Below are 8,666 nucleotides of genomic sequence, written 5' to 3' on the forward strand. Positions count from 1 at the left end.
TTTTTCTTTTCCGAAATTCTTTTTTTTACTAAATGATAGTATTCAGCAAGTGAAATGAAAAAAAATTATGAGGTCTAGCTTGTACAAACTCATAAAATCATCATTACGTTGTGATAAATAATCCACATAAAATGAACCTTCTATACACATAATCAAATCATTATATCAATATTGACATATTTTATTTGCTTCAGTATACATGTATACATTTAAAAATTCTACAAATTCAATTAGGGGGGATCCGACCCCCCCCCCCCCCACCCCCATCCCGCCCCGAACTGCGCATGGTTTACTTTTTCCCTAAGCGGGGGACACAATTTCTCTGAATTAGCTTGTTAGATTTACATCAATAAAAAAATGCTAACAGACAAACAAAGAATGTTACTTTTGGATTGAACATTTTTATTTGATCCACTTTCATGAATACATTGTACAATTTATGGATCTATTTTCTGGATCCCTGAGTCTCCGATTACACTATCCACTCACTTCCAGCATCAATGGTCTGTACTGTAATAATGTATTCTCATAATGATAATCTGAAAAAGTGATAAAATTAAAATGTAATAATATAATACAGCTTTGCCTTCAGATACTTACTAAGAACCATTTCTAGTTGAGCTTGAGCAATGATGATGAATACAAAGCATGTTTATTGGAATCAATTAAATTCCAAGAGATCTCAATGGTTTAGTTTATCATTTTATTTTAAAAAGTTAACGTTTTTACTAAATGTATTATTTACACGTTTTTCCTGTCTAATTCTATATCAGCTCATCCAATTCTGTTTCTGCTTCTTTCCGAGTTTGGCTTCAAAGTGGCGAATTTCATTCTAAAAACAGAAGTATACAACACAAAGTTGAGACGGTATTGATTTTAGATATTCTTTAAATATAAACTTGTAATAAAAAGGTCAATTGGTTCTAGGTTTTGTCAAAACTCTAAATTGTGGTTTTCATTTCTTTCCAATAACACCCCCCCCCCCCCTTTCAAGAAAAAATAGACTTATAGAGTATAGAAATTCTTTTCAAAAATTTATGTGCTGTAATTCTAATGATGCTTATTATTTGAACCTAGTTGACTTAAATTAGTGCAGTGGTACCGGTGAAAATGTTAGCTGAATATGAATTTTCTTTCATAAGTAAACACTGGATGACTTCAGCAAAAACCTTTTTTTTTAAAATTTATTATTTTACTGTGGTATATATACAATTCAGTTACCACTAGTCCACTACATTATATACTTGTCTGTATCACAATACTTCCAAGGTAATCCCCTTTCCTAAACTAAAATATATTAAGTACAGAGTTAACCCCCTGCCCCTTTTTCTTTTTTTACGACGCCATAACAAAAGTCATTCCATTTTACAAATATTTCATAATAGTGTTGATTTTCATAAATTCATAATTTTTTATGTAAAAAGCAGGTATTATCTTAAATGGTAAATAAAGATATATATTACTATATACAGAATTTTTATTTACCCGACCATCACTCAAGTTATAATCATTATAGCTGGTGAGTGACTTGGTTACACACATGCTGTGAATACAACAAATCAAAATTAAACTAAATTCAAATTAAACTTTATAATTTGGGATACAGTTATGTAACTGATCATGACCAACTTTTTCACGTTCGGCCCGCAGAAACAATCTAAATTGGGGAATTTAATTTCATTTTAATTATCATATTATATAGTTAAATATCGGCAATATTATCGGGGAGGGGAAGGAGGGGCATACCCCCTCCTCTTGGTTCCTCAGGCCATGCATAATCTTTTCTTTTTAGTTATAAAATACTAAAGTAATGCTAACATATAAATCCATCAGAATTAAATTGAAATGTGCAAAAAAAAAACACTTGCCAAGTGTTACATATTTTCCTGCATGGTTAATTTCTGTTATAAATTCTTCAGAAACTGTTGTAATGGTAAATTGTAAAAAATTCAGTCACTAACCGTAATTAAGACTCATGAAAACGCCAAAACTGAGGCTCAGACTGCTCCAAGTTTGTAATTTTCTTCTAGTCTTCTGTAAACTGTTATTGAAAACAATGTAAGCAAACTACCGTTTATTCCTCCTATGTTAGAGAGCTATACCAAAGGGAGGTAATTTGAAGCAAAAAAGACAGAAAACTAGTGCTAATTGTAACGGGGACCGTTACAGATGTTCCCCAAACGCTCCCCAATGCCCATTTGGTGCCATATTCCCTGTAATCTTCATTAAATAAGACAAACTCTATACATTTGAGACTTTAAAACGTTTACCCAAAAGTGTATCAAGTTCATTCAAATTTGAGCAATGCACGCGTGCGCATGTGAATGCATGTGCGTTATGACCATATCATCTTGTCTACACAATATTAAAGTATTTAATCCAAAAGTATTAAAAAATACGCTCATTCAAGTGTATTTTTGATTTTACTCATTTCACGTGCACGCACATGCATACATGAGCATGGTGACCATACCTTCTTGTAGAGGTCCATTACATCTATCTATGTTCTAAATCCCATCCCGTTTGGTTGAAAACCAAGGGAGTTTTAGCTGTTTAAAGTTTCAGCCAATCAGATTGCAGCACACGTACACGCACGTGTATGCATGTGCATAGTGACCATACCTTCTTGTAGAAGTCCATTATATCTATCTATGTTCCAAATCCCATCCTGTTTGGTTGAAAACCAAGGGAGTTATAGCTATTTAAAGTTTAAGCCAATCAGATTGTAGCGCACGTGCATGCACGTGTTTTCATGATAATTGCTGTATACCATGTTGTAGGATTTCCTATTCCATGGCTATGTTCAAAATTTCAAAGGATTTCATCAAAAAACAAGAAAGATATGGAGACTTTAGTTTCAGCCAATCAGAGCGAAGCGCACGTGCATGCGCGTGAGATCTTGCTATTTTGACCATGTCATATTGTCTACGCTACTAATATATCCTTATATTATGAGTTTCAAAGCATTTCATCAAAAAGGTAAAAAGTTACGCCTATATCAATTAAATCGGTCATTTCACGTGTTGCACGTGCGCGCTCTTGCAAGCACGTGCGCGCAAAATGACCTTTGTTCCGCAAATCTACATAACATGTCTACTGACCCTAAAAAGGTTTTACCTAAGTCGGATGTGTAGTTTACAAGATCACTCCCGGACAAAAAAGTTCCAGGAAGAAGAAGAAGAAGAAGAAGAAGAAGAAAAATAATAATAACTAGAGCCGAGCTCGTTGCAAAGCAACGAGTAGGTCTTCCGTCATGTTTGACCGGAAGTGGCTTTCATTTTTAACAGAAATGAGAAATAACGTCCAAAAAAGGTTTGATTCCTCTAAATCCATGTTAATTATTGCAAAAATAAGCCATTTTTCATTAATTATAATGCTCCCAGAGACATATGTTACCAGAAAACTTGTCAAGAACGGCAAAAATACGCGTTTTCCGACTACTTCCGGTTTGACCGGAAGTGACGACGCGGGACGTATTTTGACGACTTCAATAGATTAAGCTTGACATTTTGAACAATTTTGCTTCTTTGACGTATCACAAATTCTCAATACTTTTTGAGATATAAAGGAAAAACTTTCGGCCCCTCCAGACCCCTGATTTAAGGGGCCAGCCCTTTTTCCAAGATGTCATTTGAAAGATCTTGAAATTCTACACCTTTTTTGTTCTACATGTTTTAACAAAATATTTCTAGGTAAAAAGTTATCGTTGAAAAAGTGCTTAAAATTTTGAAATTCTTGATAGGACTATTTTCGGGCCATAGCGAGCGTCGGCGCTTCTTACTTCCGGTAGTTGTGATATACTTAGTGCACTTCTCCAAAAGTTGCTCTAGCATCACTGAAAATTTCAAGCTTCTGTGTTAAGTGCTTTTTGAGAAAACTGCCGGACAAAATGACCCTCTAAAAATAACTAAATCGCAGAAAACTCCGAACCGGAAGTGACGTCATCAAAATAAAAAAATATATATCTAGATTTTTTGATGTTCTATCAGACCTGAAAGTTTCATGAAAATCAATCGAGCCGTTCTCGAGAAATCGCGCGTACAAAATCGGTAAGAAAAAAAAACAATAATAATAAAAATAGTGGAAAAGAAACCTAAGAAAAACAATAAGGTCTTCCGCTGAAGATGGAAGACCTTAACTAGTGCTAATTGTAACGGGGACCGTTACAGATGTTCCCCAAACGCTCCCCAACTCCCTTCTCGTGCCATATTCCCTGTAAGTTTCATTAAAGAAGGCAAAATCTATGCATTTAAGACGTAAACAACGTTTTTCCAAAAGTATACCAAGTATTTCAAATTTAAGCAATGCAGGCGTGCGCGTGTGATTGCATGAGCGTAATGACGATATCATCTTGTCTACACTATTTTTGTCATTTGCACGTGCACGCACGTGCATGATGACCATACCTTCTTGTAGGAGTCCATTATGTCTGATTATGTTCTTAATCCCATCCTGTTTGGTTGAAAAACAAGGGAGTTATAGCCATTTAAAGTTTAAGCCAATCAGATTGCAGCGCACGTGCATGCGCGTATTTTAATGACAATTATTATATATCATATTGTAGGACATCTTAAAGTATGCTTATGTTTTAAATTTCAAAGCATTTTGTAAAAAAACAGAAAAGATATTGAGATTTCTGTTTCAGCCAATCAGAGCAAAGCGCACGTGCATGCGCGTGAGTTCATGCAAATTTGACCATGTCATCTTATCTACACAACTTATATATCTTTATATAATGAGTTTCAAAACATTTTATCAAAAATATAGAAGTTACAACCATATTAAATATATCAGTCATTTTACTCATTGCACGCGCCCGCACGTGCATGCGAATGCGCGCAAAATGACCTTCGTTCGGCACATCTACACAACATGCCTACTAACCCTAAAAAGGTTTTAACTTAGTTTGGTGAACAGTTTCTGAGAACACTTCCGGACAAAAAAGTACCGGAGAAGAAATAAGAAGAAAAAAGAATAATAATAATAATAATAATAACTAGTGCTAATTGTAACGGGGACCGTTACAGATGTTCCCCAAACGCTCCCCAACTACCTTTTGGTGCCATATTCCCTGTAAGCTTCATTAAATAAGACAAACTCTATGCATCTGAGATTTTAACAACATTTACAAAGAAGTGTACAAAAATCATTTAAACTTTAGCATTGCACGCGTGCACATGTGAATGCATTTGCGTCATGACCATATCATCTTGTCTACACAATCTATATTTTTAATACACTGAATATTAAAGTATTTAATCCAAAATTATTTTAAAAATACACTCATTCAAGTGTATGTTTGATTTTACTCATTTCACGTGCACGCATGTGTATACATGAGCAAGGTGACCATACCTTCTTGTAGAAGTCCATTACATCTATCTATGTTCTACATTCCACCCCGTTTGGGTGAAAACTAAGGGAGTTATAGCTGTTTAAACTTTCAGCCAATCAGATTGCAGCACATGTACACGCATGTGTATGCATGTGCATGGTGACCATACCTACTTGTAGAAGTCCATTATATCTATCTATGTTCCAAATCCCATCCTGTTTGGTTGAAAACCAAGGGAGTTATAGCTGTTTAAAGTTTCAGCCAATCAGATTGCAACGCACGTGCATGCACGTGTTTTCATGATAATTGCTTTATTTCATGTTGTAGGATATCCTGATGCATGGCTATGTTCAAAATTTCAAAGGATTTCGTCAAACAACAAGAAAGATATTGAGACTTTAGTTGCAGCCAATCAGAGCGAAGTGCACGTGCATGCGCGTGAGATCTTGCTATTTTCACCATGTCGTCATGTCTATACTACTAATATATCCTCACATTATGAGTTTCAAAGCATTTCATCTAAAAATAGAACAGTTGTGGCTATATCTACTATATTGGTCATTTCACGTGTTGCACGTGCACGCTCTTGCAAGCACGTGCGCGCAAAATGACCTTGATTCCGCAAATCTACATAACATGTCTACTAGCCCTAAAAAGGTTTTACCTACATCGGACGAACAGTTTACAAGATCATTCCCGGACAAAAAAGTTCCAGGAAGAAGAAGAAGAAAAATAATAATAACTAGGGCTAATTGTAACGGGAACCGTTACAGATGTTCCCCAAACGCTCCCCAACTTCCTTTTGGTGCCTTATTCCCTGTAAGCTTCATTAAATAAGACAAACGCGATACATTTAAGACTTTAACAAAGTTTTACCAGAAGTATTCAATTTCAGCATTGCACGCATGCGCATTTGAATGCATGTGCGTAATGACCATATCATCTTGCCTACACTATTGATATATTTTAATATACTAAATATTACAGCATTTTATCCAAAAATATCTTTAATCTAGTGTATTTAGAATTTAACACATTTCACGTGCACGCACGTGCATGCCTGTGCATGATGACCATTCCCTGTTGTAGGAGTCTATAATATCTATCTATGTTCTGAATCCCATGCTGTTTGGTTGAAAACCAAGGGAGTTATAGCCATTTAAAGTTTCAGCCAATCAGATTGCAGCGCACGTGCATGTGCGTGATTTGATGAAAATTAATATATATGACATTGTAGGATATCCTAAAGCATGCCTATGTTTTAAATTTCAAAGCATTTCGTCAAAAAACAAAAAAGATATTTGAGATTTTTGTTTCAGCCAATCAGAGCGAAGCGCAAGTTCATGCACGTGCAAGCATGTTTATGATGACCATACCTTCTTCTAGGAGTCCATTATGTTTGTCTATGTTCTAAATCCCATGCTGTTTGGTAGAAAAACAAGGGAGTTATAGCCATTTAAAGTTTAAGCCAATCAGATTGCAGCGCACGTGCATGCGCGTGATTTGATGAAAATACTAATATACCATAGTGTAGGATCTTCTAAAGCATGCCTAAGTTTTAAATTTCAAAGCATTTCGTCAAAAAACAGAGAAGATATTGAAATTTTTGTTTCAGCCAATCAGAGCAAAGCGCACGTGCATGCGCGTGAGTTCGTGCTAATTTGACAGTGTCACCTTATCTACACTATTAATATATCTTTATATAATGAGTTTCAAATCATTTCAGAAAAAAATGTGAAAGTTATAGCTATAATAAGTATATCAGTCATTTCACTCATATCACGCGCACGCACGTGCATGCGTATGCGCGCAAAATGACCTTTGTTCCGCACACCTACACTACACACCTATTAACCCTAAAAAGGTTTTAGCTCAGTTGGGTGAACAGTTTCTGAGAACACTCGCGGACAAAAAAGTCCGGAGAAGAAATAAGAAGAAAAAAGAATAATAATAAGAAACAGAGTAAAAACAATATGTTCCCCAACTTCGTTTGGGGAACATAATAATAATAATAATAATAACTAGATACGATCTCGTTGCGAGCAACGAGAGGTCTTCCGTCCGTTTTAGGAAAAGAAACCCACGTAAAATCGAGCTGAAAAGAGATTCAAAATTTTGCTAACAAGGAGGATTGAAACCATGTCGCCAACGTGAATGTACTTTTTTTTTTACTTTTATATCCCCAACGCGCTAACCATTAAGCTATTGGGAGTACTGCTCTAAATATACTTGTGTATACCACGGTACTTTTGCAACAGTTCACCTGTCTAAGAATTATAAAAAGCATTCATAATTTCGCGCCAAACGCCACGGGTAAATATTTGCGCCTTTTCTTTGGACTGATCTATTTGATAGGTATGATAGCATCAATTAGATTTTAAAAATAAAACATTCTTAGCGCCTTTATTTTATTTTGACGTTAAGAAAGTATATGTAACACATTATACACATTACATATCGTATCTAGCCCAGTTACACTAAAGCAGTGAAACGGAAATTAAGTTTTAAGATTGACACTCAATTGCAACGTACTACTGTAACGTGTCGGATCTGAGCGGTCAGTAGGTCCGTGCTCGGATTACCGAGTTTTACTGGGGTATGATTGAATGTAATATATACAGATAATAATATGACACCTGCCTGGTGTCTTTAAATCAAATGACCTAAGTGCTTTGTATAATTATATATCTTCAGTTAATACCGGTACCTGCGTGGTGCCATATGATAATTGCCTCACTATACTCGTACAACTGACTATATAAGTCAACATCATTCTATCTGCCTGGTGCCTCTTGATTTAGCCTTTAACATCTTACCAAGTTGCCTATATAACTCTAGCCAAGTGGCTACAATATACTTACACAGTATGATTTAACTTTGCAAGAGCTTCTCTGTCCTAATGACAAACCTATAGCTAATGTCACACAGCTACAGTTTAACTATTCACTGACTACGGCAACTTTGCACAATCCTATTTGATCGATAAACCAATTGGTTTCTGTACCAAAGTGAAGGCACAAGCCAGTTGGCTGTACTGTCCCCTTGTACCTCAACTTAATCAATGATCATAAGTTATCAGATATCATATTGATAAAATAAAACAGAATGTCTTTCTTTTGGCAACACTATTATTATTTTCTAACAGAACATCATTTATCAATAATACTTGTATAATTCTTTAGTCAATTGACCAATTAATTACAATATTTACATTGATTATCTATTAAAATATAAACAAGTAACAGGAGGTAACTCCTCCAATCAATTTCACTACTACGTGAGAGTCGAAGTAGTTTTTTACATTTCATATTTCCTTATGTCAGAATGGTTT

The 8,666-nt window shown here is 35.2% G+C and overlaps 1 long non-coding RNA gene across 1 annotated transcript; it reads right to left on the reverse strand.

The window, feature by feature from the left end:
• Positions 1–326: 326 nt before the first annotated feature.
• On the reverse strand, positions 327–2,072 carry LOC134273902 (uncharacterized). Its single transcript, XR_009993506.1, has 3 exons — positions 1,962–2,072; positions 746–832; positions 327–539 (listed from the first exon to the last, which is right to left on the reverse strand). It is a non-coding gene; the product is annotated as an uncharacterized LOC134273902 (long non-coding RNA).
• Between the last annotated feature and the right edge of the window lie 6,594 nt (positions 2,073–8,666).

The sequence above is a fragment of the Saccostrea cucullata genome, unplaced genomic scaffold, assembly GCF_032062105.1.
Source record: "Saccostrea cucullata isolate Sc308-1 unplaced genomic scaffold, CSIRO_AGI_Scuc_v1 ctg7437, whole genome shotgun sequence".
NCBI classification, from domain to species: Eukaryota; Metazoa; Mollusca; class Bivalvia; order Ostreida; family Ostreidae; genus Saccostrea; species Saccostrea cuccullata.